We start from the raw sequence: 13519 nt of genomic DNA on the forward strand, positions 1-13519 counted from the left end.
CAAAGTGCTTACTAACTAGAGCTCTACCCGAGAGTCCTATGGGATAGCATTAAAGGGTGGAGAGCCCTTCACAGAGGGGATTTCCTCCTGTATGCTCCCCACCTCAAAGAGCTTGGTCTCTGTTTCTTCAGATAAATTTCAATGATCAAGCAAATGGCCGCTAAGCAAAGGGAGCGGCCACAAACCCTGGATCCATTCTCATCCCCACTGTGTAATTTACTCGACTGAGTCATCTGGTCTGAAGGAACCCCAGGGACTTGGCTGATGATGGTGGGTTCAGCTCACAATGCAGGGACAGGAAGGATTCTTGCTGCTCTCCAGCTTTTCCTCCTCAGCCGGTTTGTGTCCTCGTTGGCTTCTCAGAACTTTCACCAGCATGACCTGTTGGCATACCTGTTCTGGAAGCATGAAATACGTACATGCATATCTCTCATGGACAGCTTTTACTTTTTGGAGGAGAAATTAGGAGAGAAAATCTTTTCTGGATATTATGGATTGAATTGTATCCTCCCCACTCGCTCCAAATTTCTGTGTTGATATCTTAACAGCCCCGACTCCAGCACCTCTGAATGGGACCTTACATGCAAATACCATTGTTGGCAGTTAAGATCAGGTCACACTGCCCCATGAGGATGGGCTCCTAATCCAACATGACTGATGATCTTATAAAAAAAACACCGTGTGAAGAGACAGAGACACACAGAGAGAAGAATACTGCCTACACAGAAGGTGTGGATCAGATTCTGCCTTGGAGCCCTCAGGAGGAACCTGCAGGTCTCAGACTTCTAGACTCCAGAACTGAGTGCATTGTCCATTGTTTAAGCCATCAAGTTTGTAGTACTTTGTAACAGCTGCCCAGCAAACTAATACAGACTTGAGTATTGGTCAATGAGGTACTGTTACCTTAGATACCAAAAAATGTGGAGATGGCTTCAGAACTGGGTAATGGGTAGAGACTGGAAGGGTTTGCAGTGCTTGGTAGAGAAAGCCTTGGTTGCCTTGAGGAAACCATCAGTAGAAATAGGAACATTAAAAGCATTTCTGGTGGAGGCTCAGATAGATGTGGGAAACATGTTTTTGGAAACTGATGGAAAGGTGATCCACTTTATAAAGTGGCAGAGAATTCAGCTGACTTGTGTTCTTCTATTGGGTGGAAGGTAGAACTCCATGGAAAGAACTTGGATATTTAATTGAGGAACTTTCTAAGCAGAGTGTTGAATCCATGGCCTGTTTTCTCCTTGCTGCTTCTTATAAAATGCAAGGGGAAAAAAGTAAACTGAAAAAGGAATCTTTAAGCATAAAGGAAAGAGAACTTGAAGATTTGGAAAATTGTTGGCCTGTCTATATTGCAACAAATGAGAAAGTGCTCTAGAGAGAACACCAAGAGATTAGACATAGGACCTTGTGGACCTCATCATCCATCTCTGCAGACACTCTGCAAGTGTGGACTGAAGAGGGGCAGAGACTGCAAGAAATGAAGGGAGGGTGGGGATCCCTGGGTAGCTCAGAGGTTTGGCGCCTGCCTTTGGCCCAGGGCGCGACCCTGGAGTCACGGGATCAAGACCCGCATTGGGGTCCCGGCATGGAGCCTGCTTCTCCCTCTGCCTGTGTCTCTGCCTCTCTCTCTCTCTCTCTCTCTCAGTGTGTCTATCATAAATAAATAAATAAATCTTTTTAAAAAAAAGGAAGGGAGGCTTTTGGATTTCTGGGATGTTCTAGGCAAGAAACTGGACAATACAGCTATTTCACAGTGAACATGTGTTATTCTTCTTTAAGAAAAGGGAACTACCCCTGAAACTAATAATATACTAGATGCTAACTAAATTGAATTTAAATTAAAAAGTTTTAAAAGAAAAGAAATAAAGGAATAAAAAGGAGAGGGGAAGAATGTCCTTGCAGAGACCAGCTCCCCTGTAGTTCCAGAGGGCAGGGCCACATCCTGGTTCCAGGAGGCTATTGCCAACCCAGTGCACCTGGAGGACAGCATCCATCGAAAGAAAATTATTCTCAAGTCTCACAATCTAATGCACTTTGCTGTGCTAGGTTTCCAACTTGCTTGGGATCCATGACACTTTTTTCCATTTCTTCTTTTTTTTTTAAGTTTTTATTTTAATTCCAGACCGTTTCAGGTGTGTAATATAGTGATTCAACACTTCCATACATCACGCAGTGCTCATCAAAACCAGGACACTCCTAATTTCCATCACCTATATCACTCATCCCTCCCACCCCTCTGTCTCTGGTAACTGATCCAGCAATTGCACTTCTCACTCTTTACCCAAAGAATATAAGAACACCAATTCAAAGGGATACACACATTCTTATGTTTATAGCAGCATTATTTACAATAGCTAAGATATGGAACCAGCCCAAGTCCCCATTGATTGATGAATGGGTAAGGAAGATGTAATATTTATATATATATAAATATATAATATTCAGCCATAAAAAGAATGAAATCTTGCCTCATTTTTCCTTTTCAATTTTTCCATTTAAAAAATTATTTAAAATTTGTTTTGTATTAACAAATTGTTAAAATTTTTAATTGTTGAAATTCCAAATATATTCAAAAGTAGAGAGAATAATATAATGAAGCTCCATGTATCCATCACCTAGCTTTTGAAATGATCAACACATGGCCTATCTTACAGGTTTGTTTTGTTTTGTTTTTTAAAACGTGGGAGGAAGGGAGTGGGAGAAGCAGAGGAAGAGAGAGAATATTGACCAGGCTCCATACCCAGCGCCCAGCATGGAGTATAGAGCCTGAATAGGGCTGGATGCAGGGCTCAATCTCACAACCCCAAGGTCAGGACCTGAGCCAAAATCAAGAGTTGGATGCTTAACTGAGCCACCTAGGTACCCCCAATCTTACAGTTTTTTAAACACAATACTTTGTTCAAAAGAGACAGCCCTCATTGTATTGTGTGTGAACGAGTGTGTATGGCTGTGTCTGTTTGGCCGGAGAGGGGTATGGTGCCTAAAGCACTGAATTTCAAGATGCTACTTCCTTTCAAAGAGAATAATGAGCATTTGTATATGGATAATAGGGGAGCAAAGTAAAATTTCTCTCCAGTTGAGGGAGCTTGCTATAGAATGCTAGGTGAGACAGAGAACATGGCCAGAATTCCCCAAATACAAATTGAAACACAGGCACAGATATTGGTAAATACTCGTAAATGTAATCCCCCAAATTCTCCCTTTTGGAATGGGATTGTCTGTCCTATGCCTGCTTCATCTTCAAATTTTTTTAAAGATTTTATTTATTCATGAGAGAGAAAGAGAGGCAGAGACACAGGCAGAGGGAGAAGCGGTCTCCATGCGGGGAGCCCGGCGAGAGACTCGATCCCAGGACTCCGGGATCACGCCCTGGGCCGAAGGCAGGTACTAAACCACTGAGCCACCCGGGGATCCCCATTATCTTCAAATTTTGCAAGCAGACAACTTGTTTGGTTTTATAGATTCCCAGACAGAGAAGAATGTTTCCTAGGACAGCTCATACCCTGGATATCATCCATACCTGATTTAGAAGAAACTTTGACTTAAAGTTGATGCTGAAATGGATTAAGACTTGAGAACATGGGGATGGAGTGACTGTATTTTGCATGTGAGAAGGACAGGAGTTTTGGGAACCAAGGGACAAACTGTTACAAATTGATATCTTAACCCTCCAGCACTTCCAAATGTGACTTTATTTGCAAATAGGGTCATTGCCGATGCAGTGAATTAAGGTCAGATCATAGTGGAGAAGAGTGGGTCTCTAGTCTCATGTAACTAGAATCCTTATAAAAGAACACCATGTAAAGAGACAGATATACACACCAGGAGAATGCCATCTGAACATGAAGGCAAAAACTAAAATGAAGTGTCTACAAACCAAGAAACACCAAAGATTTCCAGAAAATCCCAAGAAGCTAGGAGACAAGCATGGAACAGATTCTCCTGCACTTCCCTGTGATGGAAAACAAAACAAAACAAAAAACAAAACAAAACAAAAAAACAAAAAACAAAACCTTGCTGAAAGCTTGGATCTTGGACTTCTAGAGGTGGAAGACCATACATTTCTATTGCTTAAACTCCCATTTCTGGTACTTTGTGACAGCAGCCCTAGCAAAGAAATACATTTATTTTTTATTTTTTTACTTTTTTTTTTAAAGAAATACATTTAAATAGCCATACACTGTTTTATTCCTATGAAGTTAAGAGCCCCATTATCATATTTATGGGTTCTTTCCTCCTCTGTCTCAGGGCCCACTAGAATAATATGAGCCACAACCACCATAACAAGTTGCCTACGTGGATCACTCAGAGAGGGTGTGGACTGGTGGTCACTGTTGCAAAGACTCCATTTAATGTTTGGTCCTATGAAGTGTCCTTTTGGGTTGGTCAAAAAGTACGGGGTAAGGAGAATTGGGTTGGTACATCCCCATGCTTTAGATGATAAGTGTGCTTGTTTCTCTTTAGGAGGCCTGTGGCCAGGAACAACCTGTAACATTGAACAGTGGACATTATTAACTCTCCAAGCAACATGCTCCGTGCCAGGTGACCCTGGTGACCCTGGTGATGAAACTGAACCTGGTCAGTAGACTTGAACTCTCTCTTTTTTTAAAAATTTATTTATGATAGTCACACAGAGAGAGCCAGAGGGAGAAAGCAGGCTCCATGCACCGGGAGCCCGATGTGGGATCACACCCTGGGCCAAAGGCAGGCGCCAAACCGCTGCACCACCCAGGGATCCCTGGACTCTCCTTTTAAGGCAGACCTGAACAACAGCCCCTCCGAGGGGGCCGGCTAGCATGCAGTACTCCAAGTGTGCCAGAAGGTGTCGCTTCCACAACCAGCATTTGCAGGAGTTTAGAACAGAATCCAGGTCTTTAAATCCACAACAAAGCGTTTTTCCAAGATGGTAGCTGCCCGGGAGACCTTAGCTTCATCTGGTCCCAGGAACTCGGCTAGACAGCTGTCAAATTATTCTAAAAACCTGTGAACTCAACCCAAGATCTAGAAAAGAATTGCTACAATTCTAAAATAGAAAACAACCACTTCCTGCAAGATAGAAGGTGCAGAGCAGTGAATCCAAGGTGATCTATGGGAAGATACAACACAAGGAGAGGGAGCCCCCCCCCAGCCAGTTACTAGAAAGTGACAGAGCAGCAGAGCAAAATCCGAACTGTCAGAGCAGCTCCCCTGAGGATGGCCCTGCCTGAAAGGCGCTCAAGTGGCGAAGCAGGTCAGAATCCTGGTGGGACAGCGTGGTCTCAGGATCTCTGGGGTCACAGGAAGACTGGGGGTGCCTGAGTGCTGCAGAGTTCCCAGGCACCCACCCAGGGAAGCCGGCTGCCATCAGCGAGCCCATAGCTGGGCTTTCAGCTTGGGCTTGCCATAAAGCATGAACCACGGCACCTTCTGGCAACTGCTCTCCAAAGCAGGGGCCCAGCAAGTGGCAGAACCACAGCGATACCTCCCGACCTGCCCCCAGGAGGAGGGGCACAGGTGCACGCCACGGGGTCCCCACGATTTACTGAATGGAACCAGGGTCACGTGCCTAAGACATAACCCCTCAGTCACAGCCTAGGCGAGCACAGAGGGTAGACGGAACCCAGGGAGACAGGACGGACTGACTGCTTTTCCCTGAGGGAGCACTGAGCAGTGGGGCCCTGAGCTTTAGGCTCCAGGGCTGGAGACTGGGAGGCCCCCGGGCTCACTCTCATCCTCTAAAGCAGTGCAGGAAGCTTTCAGGGAACAAAAGCCACAGAGAGCAATTCTGTGTGGCCCCTGGCAAGGGCGGTGCAGTTCTGCCCTGGGCAAAGATAACCTGAGAATCAGGGCAATAGGCCCCTCTCCCTGAAGACAGCAAGAACTCTGAACTAAGACCAAGTCTGGGGGATCCCTGGGTGGCACAGCGGTTTAGCGCCTGCCTTTGGCCCAGGGCACGATCCTGGAGACTCGGGATCGAATCCCACGTCAGGCACCTGGTGCATTGAGCCTGCTACTCCTTCTGCCTATGTCTCTGCCTCTCTCTCTCTCTCTCTCTCTGTGTGTGTGTGTGTGTGTGTGACTATCATAAAAAAATAAAAAAAAAAATAAAAAAAATAAGACCAAGTCTGGGGATCATTGACAACTGCAAAACTCCAGTGCTAGGGAAAACAGTACACAGAGTTCTCAGATTTTTCCCTGTAATTCTTTACCTTTTACATTTTAATTTTTGGTCTCTCTTTCCTTTTAAACTAAATTCTTATGTTTATCAACTCCTTTTTTTTTAGGGGGGGTCTTTTGTAACTTTCATTTTTACGGTTACATTCTATCATTTCATATTTCATTTTATTTTTGGAGACATACGGTTTTCTTTCTTTATAATTTTGGGATGTAGTTCCTTCTAACAAACAGACCAAAATACACCCAAAATCTAGTGTATGGCGCTGTTCTCTTCATCTATCTAAATGCTGTCTTTTTTTTTTAATTTTCATTTTTACAGTTACATTCTATCCTTTCATTGTTTTTAATTTTATTTTCATACATCGATAAGTCTTTCTTTTTTTACAATGTTGGGATCTAGTTTTCTAACAGAACAAAATACACACAGGATCCAGTGTGTTCCTCTTTCTGCTCACCGGTCTGATTACATTCTCTTTTTTAAAAATCTTAATTATTATTATTATTTTTTGCTTTTTTTTTTTTTTTTTTGGTTTCGAGTCTCTTCTGATTTGTTTACTGTATATTTCTCCAAGGTCATTGTTGCCATTTTAATACTTTGCTCTCTCGTTGATCTATTCTTCTCTAGACAGAATGACAAGATGGAAAACCCATCTCAAAAAGAGAACAAGAGGCAGTACTGACTGCCAGGGACCTAATCAGTATGGATATAAATGTCAGAACTAGAGTTCAGAATAACAATTATGAAGATACTTGTTGGGCTTGAAAACAGCAGAGAGGACATGAGAGAATCCCTTTTTGGAGAAATAAAAGAACTACAATCTCATCAAGTCAAAAATCAAAAAGACTATTAATGAGATGCAATCAAATGGAGGCTCTAACTGTTAGGATAAATGAAGAAGAACAGAGAATCAGTGATATAAAGGACAAAATGATGGAGAATAAAGAACCTGAGAAAAAGAGAGAGAAACAACTACTGGATCACAAGGGGAGAATCTGAGAGATAACCTTGACCATAAAGCAAAAGCACATTAGAATAATTGGGGTCTCAGAAGAAGAGGAAAGAGATGAGGGGCAGAAGGTATATTGGAGCAAATTAAATCAGAGAACTTCCCTAATATGGGGAAGGAAGCAGGTGTTCAAGTCCAGGAGGCACAGAGAAACCCCCGCAAATCATTAAAACTAGGTCAGCACCTTGACGTTTAATAGTGAAGCTTGCAAATCTCAGAGCCAAAAAGAAAATCCTGAAAGCAGCTCAGGACAAGTCTATAATCTACGTAGAAACATTAGACTGGCCGCAGACCTATCCCCAGACACCTGGCAGGCCAGAAAGGACTGTCATGATATATTCAGGGTGCTAAATGAGAAAAATATGCAGCCAAGAATACTTTGTCTAGCAGGGTTGTCATTCAAAATAGAAGGAGAGAGAAAGGGCTTCCAGGACCAACAGAATCTAAGAGAGTTTGTGATCATGATACTAGCCCTGCAAGACACATTAAAGGGGATCCCTTAAGTGATCCCAAGAGAGCCCAAACCAACACAGATCAGAAAGGAACAGAGACAATCCACAGAAACAGTGACTTTACAGGCAATCCAATTCTCTAAATTTCTCCTTTCGATTGTTACTCTGAATGTAAGTGGGCTCAATGCCCCAGTCAAAAGACACAGCGTATCAGATTAGATTAACAAGCAAGACCCATCAATATGCTGTCTGTAAGAGACTCATTTTAGACCCAAAGATACCTCCAGGTGGAAAATGAGGGCATGGCAAACCATTTGTTATGCTAATTGGCATCAAAAGAACACTGGGGTGGCAGTCCTTATATCAGACAGATTAGATTTTAAACCAAAGACAGTAATAAGAGATCATACTTAAAGGTCTATCCAGCAAGAAGATCTAACAATTGTAAATATGTATGCCCCTAACATGGGAGCAGCCAATTAAATAAACCAACTAAAAACAAAACTCAACACATCGACAACAATACAGCAATAGTAGGAGACCTTAACACCCCACTCACTGCAATAGTAGACTTAACACCCCACTCTTCATCTAAGCAGAAGATCAACAAGGAAATAAGGGCTTTGAATGATGCACTGGACCAGATGGACCTCACAGATATATTCAGAGCATTCCATCCAAAAGCAACAGAATACACGTTTTTCACAAGTGCACATGGAACATTCTCGAGAACAGATCACATACTGGGTCACAAATCAGGTCTCAACTGGTACCAAAAGACTAGGCTCATTCCCTGCATGTTTTCAGACCACAATGCTTTGAAACTGGAACTCAATCACAATAGGAAATTTGGAAAGAACTCAAATACATGGAGGCTAAAGAGCATCCTACCAATGAATGAATGGGTCAACCAGGAAATTAAGGAAAAATTTTAAAAATTCATGGAAACAAATGAAAATGAAAACAGAACTCTTCCAAACTCTTGGGATGCAGCGAAGGCAGTCCTCAGAGGGGAGTCTATAGCAATACAAGCCTTTCTCAAGAAACAAGAAAGATCACAATACACAACCTAACCTTACACCTAAAGGAGCTGGAGAAAGAACGGCAATTAAACCCAGCAGGAGAAAAGAATTACTAACAATTAGAGCAGAAATCAATGAAACAGAAACAAAAGAACAGTAGAACAGATCAATGAATAGGAGCTGGTTCTTTCAAAGAATTAGTAAGATTGACAAACCCCTGACCAGACTTATCAAAAAGAAAAAAGACCCAAATAAATAAAATCATGAATCAAAGAAGAGAGATCACAACCAATACCAAATAAATACAATTATAAGAATGTATTATGAGCATTATGTTGTATGTATGCCAACAAAGTAGACAATACGGAAGAAATGGATGCATTCCTGCAAATTATAAACTACCAAAACTGAAACAGGAAGAAATATACAGTTGACCTTTGAGCAATGTAGGGATTTGGGGCACTGACCCCCTGCACAGTTGAAAATCCACATATATAACTTTTGACTCCTCCAAAACGTAATTATTAATAATAGCCTATAGTCGACTGGAAGCCTTACTGATAATATAAAGCCATAACATGTATTTTGTATATGTTTTAATATACTGCATTCTTCATAATAAAGTAAGCTAGAGAAAAGAAAATGTTACTAATCAGTCAAGAGAAAGTACATTTATAGTGCTGTAATATATTTACTATACTATACTATATTTATTGGCAAAAGCTGCATATATGTGGACTTATTCATGCATTTCAAGCCCCATGATATTCAAGGGCCAACTGTGTGTATATATACACACAAATGCCACCCGCTTGTCTTGCCTGCCCAATACTTCTCCCAATCTGAACCCTCCCAACCTGGGGATCACTTTGGGCTTCATCCCTCCTCCTACCCGCATGCCTCACCCAGGAACAAACACCACTGCCAGGCCAGCTGCTATTTCCATTTACCTGTCTAGATTATTGCATAGAAATCATCCAGAGATCTTGTAAGGGCACCGGGTGGCTTGGTTTGGTAAACATCTGCCTTTGGCTTAGGTCATGATTCCAGGGTCCTGAGATTGAGTCCTGCATTGGGCTCCCTGCTCAGTGGAGAGTCTGTTTCTTCCTCTTCTGCCTCTTACCTGGCTTGTGTGAGTGTACTCTCTCTGTCTTGCTCTCTTAAATAAGCAAATAAAATCTTAAAAAGAAAAGAAAAGAAATCATTAGCATATCTTGTGAAAATGCAGATTCTAATTCAGTAATTCTGGGATTGGGCCTGAGAACCTAAAAAGCTCCCAGGTACTAGAGCTACTGGTTTCTGGACTAAACTGGGTAGCAAGGGTCTAGATCAGCATTTCTAATAAGGATTCCCTGACACTTTTTAAACATACATAAACTGAAGAGGTTATTTCTAAATCCTTCCTCAAAACATATTGTTATGAATTTGCGGAAGTGTTATGTTAGTATCAGTAATTATCTTTGAACACTGTCCTTTTCGTGGCTCTCTTATGATTAAAACTTTTAAACTTCTTATATAAGAGGGTGAATCTAGTTTCATTCTTTTTACACTCTTAATACAATGTTCAAAGTTTATTTCCTGATTTGGCTTAGAGTTAGGTACCCTCCTCCTGAAGTTCTTGGCAGGACAGAACATGCTTCATCTTGTACTTTAATTGCCAAGGAGTTGCAATAGCTGCAGAACTTGCTAAAGAGTAAATGGCAATTGCTTTGCTCACTGAATTAAAAATCCAAATAATCAGACCCTATTCATTCATCCTGGGTCCCATTAGAGACACAGATCCTATTCTGCAGGTGGGGCACTTTGGAAACTGGTGGACAGTTTTAGAAAAGAAGCCCCTAACATGAGTTATGGCACACAAGATTAATTAGGAAAGAATGGAGGAGGGGCGGTGAGGCGGGTAGGGACTGTTTCTACACAGGCATCCTCATGAGAAGTAGGGACAATAAATGCAGAGAGGGGCTCATTTCCATCCTTGACCTTCCTGTGTTTTCTATTGAATTTGGAATAGTTGTGAGGAGCAACAGCCACCATCTCCAAGTTTAGTTTCCTGGCACTTGGGGAGGGAGAGAGCTGTGTATCACAAATCTTGGGCAAACCAATTAGTCGGGAATTTTGGCTCTGACCAAGGGCCTCCAGCAAGGTACTTGCCTCCTTGAGGAAAACAGTATTTTCTGCCTAAGGCTGTTGATTACACAAGGTGATGCATGTAGGAGGTTCACAAAGATTGCACAGGATAGCTGCTCTTTATGTTATTGTTAAAACTATCAAGGATTAATGAATGGGAGCAAGTTTTCATGTTAGTGTTCATACTATCAAGCCCTATGGGATATGTCTCAGCAGCCAGCTAGCCCAGTTAAGGGGTCTGGAATTTAACTCGTTCTTCCTACCTTATCAGGAAATTTGGGTAGAGGTGGTGCGCCAGGTGTTGAAACTTGGTAGAGCTTGGGCTATTTATAAGATATGATTTATAGGATATCATATAGCACAGTGATATGTCTGGAAGACAACTGTTATGCCAGGCAGGTCTCAGCAAGTTCACCAAACAAAATGAAGAAACACAAAGTCAAATACAGAGCTGGTTCTCCCACGCAGAGACCTGTGCTAGAGGGAGAAGCAGCTAGCCCCCACCTCAGGTCTGCAGTTTCTGCCATCTATCATTTCCCTCTCACTTTCTTGCCATTGCCCTTGGTTATTGAAACTGAAGGGGTAATTCAAATCTACCCCTTGAATCAAATCCAGGTTCAAATCATGTCTCTTGCCATCTTTTTCAGGCAGCTGACTTTGGGGAAACTGTGTCTCTGAGCTTCATTCTATTTCATCACCTGTGAAACTGTCATCATTTACCTATACTTCAACTTGGTTGGTAACTAAAATTGACAGAGTAGCAAATAGAAATACAGGATACTCAGTTCAATCTGAATTTCAGATAAACAGTAAGTTATTTTTACTATAAATTATACCCAGTTAAATTTGATGTTTTATAATATAATATGTCCCAAATATTGCATGATACACTTATATGAAAAAAAATTTGTTGTTCACCTAAAATTCAGATTTAACTAGGAATACTGTATCTTACCTGGCAACTCTATTTGTGACATTGAAATGTGTGAGATTATTTACCACGAAGAAGGTAATAAACTGGCCATTTATGTATTCCCAAAGAACTCTGTACATAGTTATATCAGGTCCTCAAGGACAGTGAGAGAGAAAGAGAGAAGTAAAGGGGGGGGGATGATAGAAACATAATTTAGAGGAAGTAGTATGAGATCTGGCTTTGAAGTGCAAGAAGTTCATCAGGCTTAGAATCCAGCAGAGTGTAAGGCACAGGGGTGGTTAATGAGTGAAAGCAGTTAAGAACCACTGTGAAGCTTGAATATTATCTTGGAATCACTGGAAGAACCACTCATCATCTTTTCCAGGACAGTGATTTGATCAGATTTGGGTTTTAAACAGATAGCTCTGGGAATGGTGGAGGCGGTTGGACAGAGATGGTGGTGAGGGGGGAAGGCAGTGGATGGGGCATATAACAAGGGAAGAGTCTGCACCAAGTTCATGGCAGTGAATGGTGAGGAATGGATAGATTCAAGAGACATTGCAGATGTTGAATGACAGGAATTTGTGAGAGGAGTCGCAATTCACAGTCGCAATTTGACCGTGAAGATGGAGAGAGGAGTCGCAAGTCCACCAAAATAGTGCTTAAGTGAAAATTTTAAAGGGAGAGGGATTACACAGGAGAAAGTGGCATCATAGAAGTCAAGGTGGCAAGATTGGAGGGAAAATGGTGAACAGTGTTGTCACTGGCATCTGATCCTCTAAACTCAGGAAATTCCAGTAGAACCTTCTAAGCTAATCTTAGCTTTTAGGAACAGAACTCCTAGAACCTTCTACCTAAAAGTCAATCGTACTTTAAGAAACTAACTGACATGAACTGCTGGAAGAGAAAAAGAAAGTTTTGAGGAAGACACCTGCACAAATGAATCAGAAAGTGTCTCAGCCTCACTACAATATTAAAATTCCCCTCTGAATATTCATCCCAAGCTCTAATAAAATGAGTCTTCTTTCCCTTGCTTGAGGAGTCACAACTTTGGAAATGGTTCCCCATGATCTCCTTATTCATGCAAATAAAGATGACCTTGTGTGTGACAACTCTACATGGTGTAGTCTCTGTCTATAAAGCACCAAGAAGGGGACCCACTGTGGCCAGCCAGCAGTGTCTCCTTCAAAGATGAAGGAAGATGAGGGTAGAGAAGGGAAAGAGGTCATTGAGTTTCACTAACCTGGGTACATATGATAGAGGTTCTGGAGAGGCACTTGCATGGATAATTGTAGAAACACCATGGAGTACATGGGAGGTGAGCAGGAGAGAAATGGAAGGTAGTCTGTGCTTTCCCAAGATTTACAGGTGAAAAGAGAAATCAATTCAGGGGAACGCATGATCCACAGAGGATGTTTGGTTTGTGTTTTAGTATGTGCAGGAAATGAGTGATTTTTATAAATGAGGCAAAAAAAAATCCAGAGATTAAAGATAAGGGAGACTGAGCACATAAGCTATTTGAATAAGTTCTCTGAGCAGAAGGGAGATAGTAACAAAGGTGAAAACTGCTAAAGGACACTTCCTTCCTCTATAGTAAAGAGTTGAGGGAATTCAAGGCTTGATGATCTCCATTTTTCCTGGGAATTATAGATAAACTGAGGGGAAGGGGAGAAGTCAGCAGGCTGTAAGCCTTGTCATGCCAACAAAAAAGATTTAGTGGAAGAGAGAGCAAAAGTGGTATCAGCATCAGCAAGAGGCTGTAGCAGGAAAGGGAATTTATGACAAAGATATGTTTTACTTACCAGAAAATATACATCACATACAATTTACCTTCTTAACTTGAAA

General features: G+C 41.7%; 1 long non-coding RNA gene across 1 annotated transcript; it reads left to right on the forward strand.

The window, feature by feature from the left end:
* Positions 1-437: 437 nt before the first annotated feature.
* On the forward strand, positions 438-12761 carry LOC112674998 (uncharacterized). The gene is made up of 3 exons (XR_003145703.3): positions 438-893; positions 4462-4575; positions 6779-12761. It is a non-coding gene; the product is annotated as an uncharacterized LOC112674998 (long non-coding RNA).
* Positions 12762-13519: the final 758 nt, after the last annotated feature.

Source organism: Canis lupus, chromosome 14, assembly GCF_003254725.2.
Source record: "Canis lupus dingo isolate Sandy chromosome 14, ASM325472v2, whole genome shotgun sequence".
Lineage (NCBI taxonomy): Eukaryota > Metazoa > Chordata > Mammalia > Carnivora > Canidae > Canis > Canis lupus.